At 39.5% G+C, this 19,978-nt stretch overlaps 1 protein-coding gene across 4 annotated transcripts in view; it reads left to right on the forward strand.

Annotated features, from left to right (window-relative positions):
• Positions 1 to 5,062: 5,062 nt before the first annotated feature.
• The window catches only part of COL8A1 (collagen type VIII alpha 1 chain), a 216,215-nt gene continuing 201,299 nt past the window's right edge, over positions 5,063 to 19,978 (forward strand). Inside the window, exon 1 of one of the 4 annotated variants that reach the window (XM_020978338.2) lies at positions 5,063 to 5,260. The gene's annotated coding sequence lies outside the window, so the exon portion shown is untranslated. Of the gene's footprint in view, positions 5,317 to 19,978 lie in introns of all 4 variants that reach the window. The other 3 variants (XM_020978336.2, XM_020978335.2, XM_078146650.1) reach the window with 3 other exon arrangements.

The following is a 19,978-nucleotide window of genomic DNA, read 5'->3' on the forward strand; positions in this document are numbered from 1 at the left end:
GAACACAGCAGGTTGGAACCCTACCCCAAAGTTTTCACTAGGGTAGCAACATCACTTGATGAGTTCCAGAAAGGCTTATGGGGCATACAATATCTCAAGAGATCACGTCTCCCTGAAGTGTTTGAATGATCAAGGTACAAAGAGCAATGAGGAATTGGAGAGGAAGATCTCTCACCTAATTTGGAGATGATGAGAGGAAAATGAGGGAAGAATTAACAGAGAAGGTGACACCTGAACTAGGTAGGCCTTGAAGGAAGAAAAGAAAACCAAGAGAAAATTCAAGAGAAATTTGGAGGAAAGCTAGAAGCACAGTTTGGCTGTTAAAAAAAAAAAAGGCATAATAGGGAGTAGAATGAAATAATCCTGGAAAAGGAAGTTGGAAGTTAATGATGCTGGGCCTGCAATGCCCAATAAGGTGTTTGCATTTTATTCCTGTTAATAATGGAAAGCCGCTGAAGGTTGTTGAGCAGGGGAATGATGTGACAATATCTGTGCCTTAGGAATATTGCTTTGGTGCTTATTCTGCCATTCTGCCATTTTGTTGTTGAGTCTTTTCAATTGCGTCCACTCTTCATGATTGTATTGGGGTTTTCTCAACAAGGATACTGGAGTGGTTTGCCATTTCCTTCTCCAGCTCGTTTTACAGATGAGGAAACTCAGGCAAACAGGGTTAAGGGACTTGTCCAGGGTCACACAGCTAGTAAGTGTCTGAGGCTGGATTTAAACTCAGGTCCTCTTGATTCTGAGGCATGGCACTCTATCCACTGTTCCACCTAGCTGCCCTCTGTTTCTCTAGTCAGATAGATAATAGCTAGATAATGAACTTAGAGGCTGTGAGGTAGTACAATGGTTAGAGCATTTGGCCGGAAGTCAGAAAGACCTGAGTTCAAATCCAGTCTCAGACACTTACTAGCTGTGTAACCCTAGGCAAGTCATTTAACCTCTGCCTCAGTTTCCTCAACTATTAAAATTGAGGATTATAAGAGTTCCTATCTTCCAGGGTTGTTTATGAAATGAGATAATATTAACAAAATGTTTAGCATATAATAAGTACTATATAAATTCCTTCCCTTTCTTGTGTGAACAAAGAGTTGTTGAATTGCTTTGAGGTTGAAAATTAATAATTATACATGCAAAATAAAAAAGGAAAGATGTCCTGTTTCTTGTCCCTTGTGTATCATCTGAGAAATTATTCCAATGAATAATCAGTGCTTACGATGAAGACATTTTAAAAAGTCATTGCAAAATTTCCTAGTTTGCTGTCATGTGTAGACAGGGGAATGTAGCAGCTTTCTAAGGGAATTCTTCTCTGAGAAAAGAGGAGGGGGCAAGAAGTAAAGAAAATTAAGAGGGAAGAAGAAAGAAGGAAAAAGGTAGACAGCTCATCTCTCTTCTATTATCATTGAAAAGCTCTCCTCTTGTGCTCAGCCTTGGATGTAGTCTGTGGATAGAAAGAATAGCTGTGGAATTCTGAATTCGCTAGAAAGATCAGGCAGGTATAAACCTCATAAATTGCTTTTTGTGGAGACAACCTTTCTACAAACCTCCTCTTTGAATAGTCGTTTGGGGCTCATTTTCCCAGTTTGGGGACTTCAATTTAACAAACACTTATTCAGGACTTCCTATATACAAGTTTCTGTCCTAGGCACTGGGGATACAAGGATATATGAGAAACTGATTCTACTCTCCAGGACCTAAAACCCTAGTGAAGGAGAAAGAGAATAAGCTTTTATCTAGTATCTATTATGTGCCAGGCATATTGGCAGCTAGGTGGAGCTATAGATAGAGAATTTGGCCTGAAGTCAGGGAGACCTGAGTTCAAATCTAACCTGATACTTACTAGCCATGTGACCCTGGGCAAGTCACTTAACCCTATTTGCCTCAGTTTCCTCATTTATAAAATTAGCAGGAGAAGGAAATGGCCTCACAAAGAGTTCTGATATGACTGAATAACAATAACAACATGCCATCACTGTGCTAAGCACTTTTTTAAAAAATATAATCTCATTTGATCCTCACAACAATCTGGGAAGAAAGATGCTATTATTATCCTCATTTTGCAATTGGGAAAACTGAGTCAGACAGAGGTTAAGTGGCTTTCCCAGGATCACACAACCAGTAAGTGTTTGAGGCCAGATTTGAACTTAAGTCTTAGACGAATTCAAATGTAATGCTGCGTTTTGCTTTACCCAGGCAGGACCAACGTTCCTCTCATTAACGCAATAGGGCTTGAAATGACTGTTCAGGGTACAATCTCTGTGTAAGCCACCAGAGGGTGCTCTGTGCTCAAGCTGCTCTAGCTCCCTTGCTCCACTAGGGCACCTACAACACCTGATTCTTCCAAATTCTAAGGCACTGTCCACTTGTACAAACATGTCTTTCCTGGGTCCCTGCACTTCTCAGCTTTCCCTCTAGTGCCCCTAGCCTGAGTTCATTCTAGACTCATCTAAGGGTATGGAAACATTCCTGACAATAATCCACAATTTATTTGCTTCATGTTGGCACCCATCCCACTGAGATTCTAATCTCCTTCCCAAATTTACCTGAGCTAAAAGGATTATTCATTCATATGTAAATCAAAATGGACTCTTGACTACAGGGGGGGAAAATGAAACTGCCAATGTCAGCACCTTGCCACTCCTAGTAAGGTGTGAAATCTCAAATTGCCCCCACCCCTTCTTCTGAACAGTTGTTGTTTTTGGGGGGGGAGTGAGACACTTATTATACCTTATTAGGGAAATATGCCCCAGCATCTGCTTTCAGAGTCTCATGAGGAAAGGAGGAAATAATCTCACTGCCATCTGGCTACTGGTCAGCAAGTCAAGCTTGGCAAGGTTTCTCTCCTCCTTTTAAATGTCCTCCTCCTCATAGTGCCACATTACAATGACTTTAGGCAACTTCTTTTTATGTTAAATGACCCAGTCAAGTCGACTTCACCCTTCCTGCTTTTCTCTGGCACCTGGAGATGGCAGGAAAATGCAGACAAAAACCCAACCAATATAAGTTATACTACATAACAAGTGAGAATGTTACAGGGAGAGATGTTAAGCAAAGTGTCAGAAGAAATTTAGATAGAAATGGGTCACTTTCTCCTGAGAAAATCAAGGGAGGTTTCATGAAGGAGGTAGCACCTGAGGTGGGCTTTAAGGGAGGGGCAGGACATCAGCAGACAGAGATGGAGAGGTGGGAGACAGTCCATTCCAAGCGTGGCATGAGCAAAGACAGAGAGATGAGAGAAAGCAGGATAAAAATAGGTGATAGCAAGCAGTTGGATTCAACTGGAACACAGAGCTTCTGAAAGGGAATATCATCAGACAAGACTGGACTGAAAGGTTGGAGTTAGATTTGTAGGGCTTTGTTCTATAGGCAATAGAATGTAAAAAGAATGTAATAATCAAACTGGTCCATTAGGAAGATTATTCTGGCAGTGGTATGAAGGAGGGATTGAAGGAAAAACATGATTTAAAAAAATACATGATTAAAAAAATAACATGAAAGCAAGAAGACCAGTAGGAAGGCTATTACAGTGAGGATATTCTAAACATGATATAAAGAAGATGGTGTCACATATTTAAAAAGAATGCTGGCTCTGGAGGCAAGGGATCTGAGTTCAAATCCTACCTCTGAGTCCTTTCATATCTCAGTTTCCTCATCTATAAAACTGGATAGAATGCCCTCTGAGGTCCCTTCTAGTTCTAAATCTGAACCTATCGCTATATTCCTGTAAGGATCATCTCCCTCCTCTCCCATCTCTGCCCCAAAGCCCTTACTTAAGAGTTGTCACAACTAAGAGACATTAAGGCTTAATATCATACAGACATATGTACTACAATCTTAGAGCAAGCACTTTCTTTTTAAACCCATTTATTTGTTTGGTGGAGATGGGGAGAAGGGGCTAGGGAGTGAGTCACTAGTTAGCAGGGAGAAGGAGGCTGAGTACTTTTTAAAAATAGATATGTATATGTATGAATGTATGTGTGTATGTATTTCTTCAGGCCAGAGTCCCTTGTAAAGATTTCAGAATAAAGTCTTTGGATCCCTGGGCCCGATGCTGGTGGCATATGCTCCCAATGTTTCAATGGCAAGGCAAAACTCAGAAGGTTATGGCACCAGGAATTTTTCCTGCTGTTAGGAATGGAAGTTTTTAAAAGGCGGAAAATAACCAAAAGGCGGGATTCACTGAAGTCCTATGTTATGTAAGCAGATGTTAGAGAGCTGTAGCTGCTTTAGAGAGATTCCATTCTCTGAGAACAAATCTCCCCTGATCCTCCCACAAACTTCTCTGGCTTATCCTAATACTACAGAATACCTTAAGCACAGCCCATGGATATTTGGAAGTCCTAGGGCATATGCCATAGGACTTAGATTAAGATATTTCTCTTGTCAAATAAACTTTATAAAGAGTGATCTGGATTTGGCAACCGCAGTGAGAGGTGGGTAGCTCTTGTGGTTTGGGGTGGGGGATGTGGGGAGGGGGTGTGGTCTCTGGTATGTACAAGGTAACTATAGGAGTCAGAGATCTATTCCCTGTACTCCTGGGCTGAGCTGAAATCGAATGTATTTGCTGCTCTAAATTATAACTCCCTTCCTTTTAAATTTCCTCCTGGTCTTTCATTCTCTTTATTTCCTTTCACAGTTGTTTATGGTAGGTTTTAAAATTGAAAGGCAGTGGCTTTCCTTTCACCCCTCTCCACCTTCCAACTCCAGTAGCCGTTGTCTTTTATTCACACATGAATATGCTAATTTAATGCTAAAATTAAATAACTCCAATCTATCTCCCTCCCTCCCCACCCCCGAGCCCAGCTCGGCTACTGACTTTATTGGTCTGTCTGGCTCTTTTTCCCTCTCTCCATCCCTTCAGACATAGCTGCTTCTCTATTCCTCTGCCTTTACATCTCTCTCTTTCCTCTCCCTAACCCTATCCTTTTCCTTGCTTCTCTCCTCTCTCTCCACCACCCCTACCCCCACCCCCGCCCCGCTTTTCCTGCTTTTCCCTCCTCCCCTTTTCTCCCTCTCCACCTCGGGCTCCTTCTCCCTCCCCAGAGAATAGAGTGGCTAGTTCCTTTAGAGAGCTGCCCGCCTGCCTGCCTGCCTGCCTGCCTGCCTGCCTCCTCTCTGCCCACCTACTATGAGAAGCAGCTCCTCCCACCTGCCCATAAAAGCCAAGTGCTTGTTACCAGCAGCTGATCAGAGAGCATTTCCACAGTCCTCTCCTGTTGGGAGCCACTGTTCTTCTCTCCTTGGATCTTAAAGACTCCAGGTAAGACAATACCTCTTCAGGCATCTGGCTCACCAGGACACTGCAGCCCCCAAGGAGTAAGTAGTCTTTGTGGCACGTCGCTAACTGTTTTGCTCGAGGTGTTGTTGCGGGATTTGTGCGATGCCTGCCTGATCAACTGTTCTTAACTAGCATCTGGTTTAAAAACAAACTCCTGTTTGAACGGTGAAGTTTAAAAAAAATCATCTTGTGGAAAAATAGCCGCATAGATATTGAAAAAAACATTTTCTTTTCTTTCATTCTCCCCCTCCCCATCCCCTTACAGATTGTTGGGGAAGTAAAAAAAGAGTCCGTTATGGGTGTTTTGCTTACTTTTCATTACAAATATTTTACATATCAATAGGGGGATAGAATAAAAGCCTTGTCACGTTGTCAAATATGTTATTTTAAAAGAACACAATTGCCTTCCTAAAATAGCACACTCAAAGATCCTGTTAACGATTTCGTGATGTTTTCCAAACCCCCAAGATTGCTTCTGTAAGTTCTTTAAAAGAAAAAGAAAGAAAAAGAAAAAAATCTTTCCAGGTTTCTATGCTCGGAAAAAATGATGTGAACTGCTTGCCCTTTGCAGAAGGATAGCAGTCAGGTGCCTGGTAGATAGGAAAGGATGAACATCAATGAGCAGGCTGGGGCAAAATGTGCTACTTTAAAAACTAATAAAAGGTGAAGATTTTGTTTAAATAAAAATAGCCTGTCAAGAACACTATGAATTAATATACACACATTAATATAGACACATGTTTCCCCGTAGAGTGTTTTTAAATTATCTCTATTAAGAGAAAAAATATATGTAGGGAAATATAATGGTACTAAATAAAAAGGAATAAGGACTGAACCTATGATTTCAATTGGTAAGCTCGCTCTACCAAAACAGATCAGCCCTTTCTATACAATCTATAATCTTAGAGAGTTTGTATGGAGCATTCAGAGGCTAAGTGACCTGTCTAGGGTCACAACGTGTAAGAGGTGGGGTGAGAACCCAGGTCTTCCTGCCTTCAAGGGCTGACTCTCTCTACACTGTGCTATGCTGCCTCTATGTACAGGAAAGTTGGGGTTGAGGGAGAAAGAGAAATAAAGATTTGGAAGACCTGGGTTCAAGTTCCACCTCAGATATATATACTGGTATTGTGATCCCGAAAAAAGTTATGTAACCTCTTAATGCCCAGGTAATTTTCTAAGACTTGAAATTGAAGAGAATTTATCCACATTAGCTGATGGAGTCCCTCACCAGGAGTTCACTATAGCAGTATAATCACAGACCCAGTCCCTATCATCATCCTTAGAGGTTTCATCTGCTTCTCTCTGCTCATCCTCCTTTCCTTATTGCTTATGTAGCTTTTAGGACCAACTTGAACTTGTCTGGATGGCACCTGTTTCTCACAGAGTTATCCATCTGTTGAAATCATGCCCCCTTTAAGAGATGCTGAAATATTAGTCCTGAGTCCAGGTTATCTTCCTAATGTCTAAGTACAGGGATGCGGATTGCACACCTGTGAAAGGAAAAAGCTATTCCACAGTGGCTCAGTCTATTTAAAGTAGTTACTTTCTTCCCCCAAGTTCCAAATCCAAGGCGGTGTGTTCTGTTTGTTATGTACTACATCTCTCTCATGTGGCAGAAGAAACCTCTTCACATGTTTGGATTGTGTAAGAGCCCTCTTAAAGAAGAAAACCCAAGGCTGCCTTTCAGGAAACCAAACCACTCTATTAGTCAGGGTCCTGTAAGTGGGAAAGGAAAATGTTTCATTTTTCATTTTATTTTGATTATTTTATTCCTCTTCCTGTCCCCCTCCCAAAAGAAAATGATCCTACAATTAAGCTGTCAAAAATTCTTCACTGCTTAAAAAAAAAGACCATCATTAAAAGCTGACATTTGATGCCACCTTTGGGTCTTTGTTCCATACTTTAAAATCTTATTTAAAAAGTAATTCATTAAAAGATTCTACTGGGGAGAGTCTAATGCTGATCCAAATGGAGGGGAGGTAGTGAACTTATGTACTCCACAAACTCTAGGTCCTGTAAAACATTATTTCAGGAAGGTAATTATCTAGGAAAGGCAGTTTGATGACATGAAATTCCTGGTTAGCCAAGAAAAACTTGTGACCTGAGTGCATGGAGATACCTTTTATCTCTTGTCACTAAATACAGGCTGCTCTTTTTATGTCTGCTTTAAGTGGGTAATCAACCATGATAAGTGTCCATGTAAAGCATCAGAAATGTGTGGTATGTTCAAGCCAATTCTTGTTTAAGATCGTGATTTGATTTTGTTCAGTTCAGCGTCACTGCTTGTGTGATAATGTACTTTTCCGGACACTGTGTCCTTTGGAGAAAAGTTACCTTCTCTAAGAAAATGTTTTCCCAAATTGGAAACACAGCTCTCATAACACACCTTCAACTGGAGAGGAAAAAGAAGGACTTTGTTGATCATCTTTTGTTCTTTCTGGTCACTCACTCTATTCTCTTTGACCTGAACCACTTGCCTTGGTATGTACTGTCCAGTTAAATCAGTTAACGGAATAAGGTAATCAAACATCTGTTGATTAATTCCACAGTGCCTTGGTCTGTGCTACCCTTGTTAAGCCAAAGAATTTTGAGAGACAGTCTGAGTGTTCATGACCTCACTTTCTTAGCATTTTTTTTCAGGTATTCTCAGAATTGTCCATTAGCTCTTAAGGCATCTTGTATAAGAAAAGCCTTCCATCTTTAAGTCAGAGAAAAGCATGACATGGCTCGACAAAACTAGTACTTCCCTTGGTCCTTGCACATAAAGAATAGGCACTTAATAATTCCTAGTTGAAACAAATGTTTGTTGAATTGACTGAAGAATTTATCCACTCTGTGATGATCTTGTTAATACCTCTCTAGCGTATCACCATGTCTTCTGTCCCTTGGAAGTTGACAGCAACTCACCGTGACAGTTGATTTTGAGTTAAATTTTAACTCTGAGACAAGAAGACATAAGCTGACAAACTCCACCACCACCTTTCTTCCCTGCCCCCTTCCCCATTTCGTTGCCTCCCATTAGAGATATGATATGAGTAGAGTGTTCTGACTGCTTTCTAGAATCAATAATGGGGCATAGGATAGATTATACTAGAGGGTAGAGTATGGGTATCACTGATACAGATTCAGGGCAGAAGAGGTAGATGAAATACCAAGGTGTCTGGTAGCAAGAGCAAATCCTTGCCATAAGCATCTAAGTGGAAGAATATCAAGTGAGAAATAAAAAGGGAAGAAATGAAATCCAAATCTTCTCATCAGTTGTCTCTCATGGTTCTGCCATCTGAGGATCCGAGATCCCTCTTGCCCTTCATCTGCTGATCTAACAGACTATTAGAACTGTTCTTGTCGACCAAAGGTGAATGGAGGATATGTATATATTTCAGTTCATCAACAAGCATCTTATTAAGAGGAGCAACATGATATGGTAGATAGAGTGCTGGATTTGGAGTCAGGAAGATATAGGGTTCAAATCCAGGAAAGTAATCCAACTGGATTCTGGGGTGGGGAGGAGGATGTACATGCATACATTTTTAAGTTTAATCTGTATCATCAACACTTTCTTAGGTCTTGACAATCAACAAAACAATAAAACAAGCCCAAGTTGCCATTTCTAAGGCATAAACGCCCACACAAAACATGCAACAATTTGCTCTGACTCCCCTTGTCAAATTCCACCTTTGCCATTTACTATTTAAGCACTTAATAAATGTTTATTGATTAATGTTGATTGATTGATGACCAGGCAATGAATTTAACATCTTTGAGCTTCATTTTCCTCATTTGTAAAATGAACTGGTTGGACTAGATGTTTCTAAGATCTCTTTCAGTTCTAAGTATATAAGCTCTAAGCATCTACTTTATGCTTGATACTGGGGCCAGAAGACAAAAATGAGCCCACCTCTGCCTTCAAGGAGCTTATGTTCTGTTGGGAGACATACATAGAAATATATACAAAGCAAATACAAGTTATTTGGGTGAGGTGGGTGGAGGGAAATGGACCAGCAGGTGGGAAGTAGTGTTCAAGCTCAGCCTTCAAGGAAAGTAGGGATTCTAAGCAGCAGACCAAATTATCTAGTACTTCCCTTGGTCCTTTCACATAAGGACTTAATAAATCCACTTTGAAACAAATGTCTGTTGAACTGACTAAAGAACATATCTGCCCTACCACCATCCACCTGTCTTGTTAATACCTCGCAGTGATTCCATTATTATGAGATACACTATTCTATCATATTACAATGTGGAGCAAGGAATGGTCAAGCTTTCTTCAGAATTATACTCATGCTGGCACATAATCCAAGGGAATTTGCCATTTATCATTTAAACCACTCTTGCCACATTTTAACTATAAATTTGCAGAATCTATTTCTTCAGCGTTAGATGGTTGGAGCCAGTGAGAGAAATACTCCGCCACATCTTTACACAGCAGCTGATTTCTGGCAAGATCTCTTGTTATCTTACAGATTTAAAGACCCGTCTTCTTTCTTTCCTTTAGCCACAAGGGTCCAGTTTGAATGTCTACAACACTATCAGAGACTTGGCAGCTTTTTTCTACTTATGACCTCAAAAGACCACTGTGTCCTTCAGAACCATTCTATAAAAACCTTCCTGTTTGCTTTCCTTTCTCTTCACTGGTCCCTAGATGTAGACACACATAACACTATTTGAGAAAGATGCAGAATTTGAAATTCAAAGAGTGCATCTTGGAGTGATGCAGATTTGAACGCTCTTCTGAGAGCTATACTATCCTATCAGTGTGAAAAGAGCTATACTACCCTATAAATTGGCAGAGGGAGGGGAAAGAAGGTCAAGGCCAGGGCCCAATTCCCTCAGGAATTTTGAGCCTCTTCCACAGTTAATGTTGTGTGAACTGGGGCCCTCACCAAACCTAAGCTTCTAAGAATTACTGGACTACCGCTCACAAAATGCTGAGTAAATAAGAAAAAGGATCTTGTTGAGAACTGGCAGTCACTAGACTGTCCAGCATATGCCAGTACTCTTTTCTAGAGAGGCAAGACTGAACAGTGTGAAAGGAAAGAGGGTTATAAATTTCTGCATCATCGGGAAGACACCAATATTCTGAACAGCCTTTATTTGTTCATAAATCCTAGAAACTCTGAAAAGTTTAAGAAAAATAGACCTCCCTCCTTTTATTACAGAAGTAGGGATTGGAAGTGGCATCTACAGGTGCTAAATATTGCCTATAAAGTCAGCCACGGTCAATATGTTGGTTAGCTCTATTTATCTGCTTTTAAAAGTAAGGGAGAAAAAAATAAAAAATAAAAGTAAGGGAGAAGAGGAGAAAGGGATATGTTTGAAAGAGTCTTCTATATAAAAATAAAAGACTTCAATAAAAAAATTTTTTAAAGAAATTCTTAGAGCTGATTGAAGCAAGTGGTGCTTTAACGTTACTCTTCTAGTAAGCCAGTTGGGGTGAAGGAGATAAAGGAAGCGGGGAGGCAGAATAGAGAATACAATTTTGGAATATCTGTAAGGTCAGAGCCTTTTGAGGTCATGCTGTAATCAAAAATCCACAAGGCAGTTTGAAACTACAGCAGTTGAAAAGAACCCAAAAAAAAAATTAGCCAAGAAACAGAATCATAAATGCAGCTGCCAGAAAGGACCCTGCAGGTTCAGGAGTCACGGCTCCTGATTCAACGCAGGTGCAATCGTAACTAATAATCACTTTAGCGGATTGCCTCACTTAGTAGAGTTTCATTCGCTGGACGGTTTAAACTCTATAATCTTCCTGAGCAAACTCTACTGGAATTTCACAAGTTACCTGGTGACTAGTCTTAAGCTCACACTGTTGTTATTAGAGGTCATAACTTTTAACCTTTTCTAGAAAATGCTTCATCATCTCATCGTAACGTTTCTGAACTTGTGTTCTCTTGTAACTGTATCCCCCAAGACCTCCTCCCTTGATTTCTTTTCTTTAATTTTGAAGAAGCCAAACCTTCTCCATTTTTCCTCGTAGATCATTCTTTCTGAACTGACATTCATTCCGGTGGCTTCTTCTTCTAGGCAGATTATATATTTCCACCCTATCAAATAAAAACATACTTGGTTTTTGCCTGTTTCCAAATATTATTTTAGATGGTTAAGGGAATAGCTAACTTTTAAGCACTCTGTATACCTTTTAAAGTGCTACATAAATGAGTTATCACTATTATTTAAAATGACTATGTGCTGATACACTGGACAGCTAGGTGGCATGATAGATAGAGGGTTGGGCCTAGAGTCAAGAAGACTCATCTTCCTGAGTTCAAATTTGGCCTTAGACGCTTACCAGCTGTGTGACTTAACTCAGCAAGTCACTTAACTCAGTTTGCCTCAGTTTCCAATCATCTGTAAAATGAACTGCAGAAGGAAATGGCAAACCACTCCAGTACCTCTGTCAAGAAAACACTAAATGGGGTCATGAAGAGTCAGACAAGACTGGAAAATGACTGAACAAAAACGACTGAACCTATTGAGATTTCTTTTTTTGAAATGGGTCCCAATCTCCTCAATTCCGAGTGCCTTTTCTGATTTCACAGTAGTTTAGTCAACTCGTTGTGTGGTCTGTGCTTCACCACCTACCCTGATGCTTCACACAAAGGACCCCTGGGCCCTACCCATCTGCTCCATTGCTGCACTCTTAGGATTTATGGGCCTTCCCGCCTGCCCTGCAGCTGGAACTCTAATGTGTATTACTCCACTGATTAGAGCAAGAGGTCCTTGAGAGTGGGGATTATCTTACTCTTTCTATTTGTATCCCCAGAAATTGGCATACCATAAGTACTTAATAAATACTTCATTCATCCATACTGCATGAACCTCAGAGCATCTAGTGTCATATTAGGAATCCTGTGAATGTCCAAGAAGTTTTTCAAGATTACAAAGATGTTTAATCATACTTCTGAGGACCCAGAGGAAGGATCAGTGAGACAGCCAGGTGACTCAGTGGTTAGAGCACTGTATTGGCAGTCATGAAGACCTGAGTTCAAAGCCAGCCTCAAACTTTTGCTAGCTGTAAGATCCTGGGCAAGTCATTTAACCTCTGTCTGCCTCAGCTTCCTCATCCATAAAATGGGACTAATAATAGCATCCACTTTGCATGTTGTTGTAAGGATCAAATGAGAAAAGAACAAAAATATTTGAGTTATTCTTAATATTACTGGAGAAGTAATATCTCTGGATTTGATTTGTGACATTGACAATACCCTTTCCCTCATTTCTTACCCCTGAAAAAAAGTGGGTACTAATCAGTGCCCTCATCTAATCTGTGCTTAAGCACTAGTCCAAAATAAATGCTTTTCCTAATTAAGCCCTTCTCCGTAAACTTCCCCCCCTCTTACCCTACCAAGCAGGCAATCACTTTTAAAATTTCCCCACTGCTACCCTTTATTGTAGGACATATAGATATGGCACTTTGAAGCTTTTAAAGTAGTTTGAACCCCACAACAACTCTGTACGGTGTTTAGGTGGCACACTTAATAGAGTGCTGGACTTGGAGTCAAGAAGACCTGAGTTCAAATCCTGCCTCAAACATGTCCTAGCTGTGACCCTGGGCAAGTCACTTGCCTTCTGCCAGCCTCATATGCCTCATCTATAAAATGGGAATAATAATAGCACTTACCTCACAGAGCTGTGGTGAGAATCAAATGAGATAACATATGTGAAGTGCTTTGCGAACCTTAAGGATCTATGTAAATACTAGGTAGTACTTTTAGAGTATATTATTTGTGTATTATGTTTATTTTTTTATTCTTATATTTGTGTGTTATGTGTTTCGTGTATTGTTTGTGTATAATCTGTATATTATACAGTTGAGGAAAGCTCAGAGAAGTTAAGCTATTTGCACATAGTCAGAGAGCTAGTATCAGACTCAGCATTTAAACACAGATCTTCCTTACTTTGAGTCCAGCATGAAGTGAGAGTCAGGTAGCACAGTAGCCAAGCACTTGAAGTCAGGAAGACCTGAGTTCAAATCCAGCCTCAAACACTTACTTGCTGTGTGACTTTAGTCTTTGTCTTTAAAGTCTTAGGCTTTAGTCTTAATCTTTGTCTGCCTCACCAGTAAAATGGAAATAATAATAATACCCACCTTCCAGGGTTGTTCTGAAGATCAAATGAGATAATATTTGTAAAACGCTTGGCAGCATGCCAGGCACATAGTAGGTGCTTAATAAATGCTTGTTTAAAAATTTTTAAAAAGAGAGACAGATGTCCAATATGCTATGCTTCTGCTCCTCACCCAAAGCCAAGTTGATAAAATATGCAATATTTCCATCAACCTTCCCATGTACACCTATACCTCTGAATATATAACACCAAAAAAAGTATGGAGCCTGCAATTTCAATATTATTATTGTCATTATTAATAGCTAGCATTTATATAACATAGTGCCAGGCACTATGCCAAATGCTTTACAATTATGATGTCATTCAATCCTTACACCAACCCTGGGAGGTAGGTGCTATTAATATCCCCATTTTATAGTGGAGAAAACTGAGGCAAACAGAGGTTGTGATTTGCCCAGTGTCTGATTCCTGAATCTATCCACTGTGCCACATACCTGACCATTTTTTAAAAAGATCTTATTTATACACAGTTGGGTTCCTTTTAGGCTTACACTGCATTCAGTTTTTCACACTATCGGGTCATAAACATTTACATATCTGAAATAATAAATGCACTTTGATAATACATCAAGAAACTTGAGATGCAGAAAATTATAAAGGTTAAAAAAATAGGTTATGGTCTCCATTCTTGATAAAACAAATAAATCCACAGGTTATTAGAGCAGATGTTTGTTTGATTTTCCTTCCTCTGAAACAAACCGTTAGTTGTTTGTACTTTTAAGCAGCAGGCATGAATCAACACTGGTGCGTGTAAAATTTTATATACAGTACTACACGTATGATCATCCATCTGAAAATGACTTCTTTCAAAAAAAATGCTTCTAAATAGAGGCTCTGGGACTGCCTCTCACAAGCTCTTTACTGATGTATTTACATCATGGACTCTTTCAAGCGGAGCCATCGCTTGACATGCTGAGATTAGAGACAAGCCCGCAATTACTCACAGTCCAATCCATAAAGTCGTCAAGCTATTCTCGAATCTCCAAACCAGGCTGGAGGAAAAAGTTTGATGAATGGGCCTGGGCATGGGCGTGTACTGCAGCCTTCCACTGCTTTTCCAGCCTGCTGGGTAGTCTCTCCAGGCCCCCATGCTGCCGACACTCGGCAGCTGTACTTTGGGAGAGCCCAGCCAAAGGATTCCATTAACCAAGTCGCACGTACACAGTGAGAGGACGTGTACTCTGAGGCCGCCGAGCTTCAGAAGGTCTAGTCCACAACCATACCGAGTTCAACGCTGTAAATACTCCTCGGGGGTGTTGGGAATTAGTGTTTACTCTGCCACAGCTGGGGAATATTTTGCCGGCTTTGAGACTGCTCAGTTCATTTCATATACTTGCCTGTCGCTGAACAAATTGCAGGGTGTAGTGGGTAGAAGGCTAGCGCTGAAGTCAAGAAGATCTGTTTCTGATATGTATGGAGCCTAGGTAACCCTGGACAAGCTACTCTAGGAAAATGCGTGGAATAACTTCACTGGTTTTGAGAAGTTTTCTCACCTGAGAATTCCCTATACCAATGAAATCAGAGCTGCACTCTCTACCCCTATTTGTCTCACGTCATTGAATTGAATGTCTCATATTATCTATCCACATTTGTCTCACATTTCTGAAATGCTCTGCAGCATTGTTTTTTAATAGATACCTTCTTAAGGATTGTCGTTGTTGGCTTGTGTCCTGACTCCATTTGGGGTTTTCTTGGCAAAGATCCTGGAGTGGTTTGCCATTTCCTTCTCCAGATCGTTTTGCAGATAGTAAGTGTCTGAGGCCAGATTTGAACGTAGGTCTTTCTGACTCCAGGCCTAGCACTCTATTCACTGCACCAAGTAGCTGCCCATCTACTTTAGGATACTATAGCTATAAGAACTCATGGGGGGGTCTTGGCACTGATGAGTTGGGTTGGCCTCTTTTTAGAAGGTTCAAGATAAGATGAAATCAAGAAATATAGGTAGTAAAAGGAGGAAATACAAGGATGGGACAAAAAAATTAAGAAACATTTTGGGAGAAAGACTAGGTCTAGGATATCTCCAGTTTTAGAAAATGTTTAAACTGTATTGAGACTTTGTATCCTGCTATCAGATAATCCCAGAAAAAAAATAATAATAAATGAGGAAAGATGTCCACCTAGTTACCAATTTAGCAAATATCTCAGGCATTTTTCTCTGTTCTTGGATCCTCTGTAATTTGACCTGTTTTCTAGTGTCTCTCCAGTTGAAAGGTAGTCCCTCCTGACTGATAGAGAGAAGGGAAAGTTCAGATTAAAAAGTTGCATGATTTCCAGGGTAGACTTTTGCTTTGAATTTATCTTGAGAAAAGTAGATGTAAATGTTTCCTTGGAATCAAGACCTGTAATATACCATAGTAGCACTTCACGCAGTTGGTTTTCCTTTTTAAAAAATCCTAATATAAGACTCTCTGAATAAATCTTCATGTTTTAATGGTGCCAAAATGTCAGGGCTTGTTGAAGGTTTTTTTTCTTTTAAAGAAAACCAAAGTAATCTCAGAAAATGTTCTTTCCAACGCCATGACAAAGCCAAGACTGACTCTAAAAGCTCAATTCAGTAACAAACAACCTCTGGCCTGGGTCAGCTAGAAAGGAATCTCTAAAGGGCCAAAGACCCAAGAACAGATTTGCCAGCCTCAAAAGAGAACCACATTTTTATCTCATTACATGTCACACTCCCACCTCACTATGAACCCATTAGTAGAGGAGCCGAGAAGAAGAGGAGGCCGAAATTAATTCACCATTTTTTTCCCTCAGAAGATGGCCTCACAAAACCTGTTCCTCAGCATCTGTGGTCACTCGAGGGAATTTACAATAGTCTAGCCCTAGACTGGAGTGAATTGCCTTTTGTATCAAACATTTCCACTGCACAGCTGAGTGTGGATGGCTTGTTAAGACTTGAGGCACTTGCATAATTTGGAAGGCTTTAAGGGAACGGACATGAATCATGTCAACAGAAGAGCAGTTTCCCTGGCACACTGAAGAAGGGCAACTGACTTTGCCAATTAACAACATTCCCACTAGATTGAAGCTATCAACTCTCCCTGGCTATTACTGATGGTAATAGAGTTGGGTCTCAATTAGTGCAAACAACAAACCTCTTGAAGTGGTCACATGTATTCGGATTTGCACTCTTCAAAGTTGTGATTATGTATTATACAGTAAGCAGTTCTAGCCCAATAGAAATATGCCATGTGAATTCAAAAAGGCAATCACTTCAGGGGATTCGTTATTCACACAAATTAGAAACTTCGTGTAATTAGGAGATTTTGTTTATGATGAGAGGGTGGTCTTGGGAGTCTACTGCGGTCCAAGAAATGTTCAAGGACCTAATTCAGGTGCAGCTGGATCAATAGTAAATAGTACATTCCACTTGGTGTCAGGAAGTTTGAATCCTGACTCTGATACTAGCTGTGTAACCTTAGACAAATTTTTTAACCTCTCTCTCAGCCTCAGGAAATTGTGAAGATTAACTTAAACTGTGCCTTACCAAGTGTTTTGATTACCTTATACACTGGTAAACAGTGTAGGGTATTAGTATTACTTCAGCAATATTGGAGAAATCATACTCACAGCCATCTGGAAGTAGCTGATTTTATATATATTTATATATATATATATATATATATATATATATATATATATATATATATATATATATATATTTATATATATATATATATATATATATATATATATATATATATATAGAGAGAGAGAGAGAGAGAGAGAGAGAGAGAGAGAGAGAGAATCAGATCTGAAAATATGGGATTTCCAATATCAAGCATTTTGTGACCTTCTAAGATCTGCCCTAATGATTAGACTAATGGTTCCCATCCTATTGGTTAAGCATTCTCTTGTTGAATGAGATCCATAAATTCATAAAGCCATGGATAAACTAACATACCTTCCATACCCCAAATAAATGTAATCTCATAAATATATATTATTATATAATGTATTTACATATTACCATCTTAAGGTATGTATAAAATACATGTAAATATTAAATATATTACTATTTTTATATATTATTATATATTTAAATATATTACCATTTTTAAATGTATGTAGATGGTACTGTGATCAACCAAACACAAAAATATTACATTACTGAATTCGTAGTGGCTTTCAGTCATGCATTTGCTCAAATCAACAATGGATCATCACAGAACTACCACTATAACGTTTGTGAAGGGGAAAATGAAACTTTTCAGTTCTCATACTTATATGCAGATTCTCAAAGAAGCTGGGAACCTCTATACCACATGCGGCCTCAAGCTCATAGGTTCCCCACCCCTACTCTACACTGAACTATGTAGACAATCTCATGCCCTGTTGAGGGAATCAATAAATTAAGGGTCACCCAAGACAAGTAAAGGGATAACGATAAATAATACTAAGAGCATGTACTCACCCCTTCATTTCCTTTGACTATCAAAATAGGAACCACTCACTTAGAAAGTTTCATTGCCCTCTGGTTGAATTCAAATTAGGAAGTGTTTATTAGCCTTTATTTTAATAACGTTTTATTTTAATAACTCTTTAATAACCATCACATCTTATTGTCCTATTCCTTTGGAACCTATCAGATATTGGCATTTTCTACCATAATAAAAACAGTGCTCTTTCTGTGCCTCAGGGCCTGAGTTCTAATCTAAGTTCATCCATGTATTAGCCAAGTGAACATGAGCATTCATTTGATTTCTTTGAGCATTGATTGGTTCCTGATTTCTACAATGGGGACAGTAAAAGTTTCCCTGCTTGCCTCATTGAATTGTCATAAACATCAGATAAGTAAGGACTATGAAAGTATTTTGAAAATGGCAAGGTATTATAAAACAGTAAGTTATAATAAGAATATGAACCAGATCTGTGATTTTGTTGGTGTAGAAAATGTTAAGCTTTATAGATGAGGAAATTCCCTCTATCAATAAAAGTCAGCACATTTTTCACAATTCACTGTCTTATATATGGTTGTCTAGGACACTAGGAAGTTGAGGGATTTGACCAGGGGTCAGCCAGTTCATGTCAGATATAGGACTTGAACCTACATGTTTTATCCAATACACCATGCTGCCTCTATGTGTTGTTATTGCTATTAATACTTTGTTCCAATAACAAGCTGTACTAAGTGTGTAAAAAACAATCTTTGCACAATGGATTTCCATATGGATAGCTAAGATGTCCAGCAAATAAAGTAGGATGAAGTAAGTTAAGTAGACCCAGGTGCCCTAGTGTTGAGGAGGAGGAAGAAAAGGAACAAGCATTTATGAAGTACCTACTATATGCCAGGCATTGTACTAAACACTCTACAAATATTATCTCAGTTGATCTTCTGATCAAGTTAATGACATTTATTGTCTATAGCAATGGAAGACAAGGTAAGCAAGAATGCACGAAATGTGTCTCTCATTCCCCTATTTTAACCATTCATTTCAACCTTCTCTCTCCTTCTACATCTGGAGGATATTGGAGAAAGTGGAAATATCCCTTTTCTTTCCCTTTCTTTAGCAAAGGTGCTACCAATGGGAAAAAGTAATAGCTAAGGCAGGGAAAAGAGGACAAAAAAAGGAGCTTGGATGGTCTAGGAACTGACTCATTGCCCCTGAAAAATTCAGACTTTATTGACTCTATTAGTCCATTTTCACCATGGATCATTCATTAATCAAGCATTTTTTCCTGTAATTTTTGCTTCCTCATTCAAGTTTATTTAATGAAGAATGTAATCTCTATGACAAGAACACCACTATTAAAAGAGCAATGTATCTTAATGTATCAGTAAATACTCAGGGTGTTTTGAGCGTCCCTTTTCTCAAGATCCCTCACCCGACCTACAGATTGGCTCAGTGACCATCCTATAGGGGGCTGACAGGTGGGTAACCCATTTCTTCTCTGTTAAGATGTAAGCTGGCTGGAAAGTGAAACCCTGGGAAGGAGCTTCCATCCACAGCCAGACAGCTCGCTTGCGGCTAACACCCAACCAAACACGAAGGGAAAAATCTAACATGTTATTTTTAAATGGCCTAAGGTCACTGTTAGAGCAGTTGGAAGCTGCAACAAAGTTGTTCCTGACTTTCAGAAAAAGTGAGTGAATGACAGTAGCTCTGCTTGAAGTCATTGCTGACTAGCTCTGTTTCTTATTTAAGAATGTAATTTAATTTTTGTTTTTGAAAGCATCCGAATACACTGTCATTTCGGGGCCAGAAAGTAAAAGACGTGTAATTTGACAAAGAAAGAGGTATCCTCACGTATCTCTGGGGTGATAATTTGTAAAGTCTAAGGTCTCCCCTATAAAATCTTACCTGGGTAAATCAGGTTGGCTCCATTCAAATGGAGAAGATAGCAGACTTGCATGCCAATCCAGGCAAATCTGAGAGAGGCGGAATTAGAATAAAGGTATTAAGAACAAATTGTGTTAAACAAACTTGAATTTGGTTGCCCTGGATCATGACATTCATTCAGTCGAATATCATGTCCCAGTCCAAATCCAATACACTTTCCAATAAGCCACATTGCTTCAGATCCTAAAAAGAGGTCAGTTATAACCAAGCATGGCTGGATTTTCCTGTGAGC

Source organism: Phascolarctos cinereus, unplaced genomic scaffold, assembly GCF_003287225.1.
Source record: "Phascolarctos cinereus isolate Bilbo 61053 unplaced genomic scaffold, phaCin_HiC Scaffold_726;HRSCAF=1367, whole genome shotgun sequence".
Taxonomy (NCBI): domain Eukaryota; kingdom Metazoa; phylum Chordata; class Mammalia; order Diprotodontia; family Phascolarctidae; genus Phascolarctos; species Phascolarctos cinereus.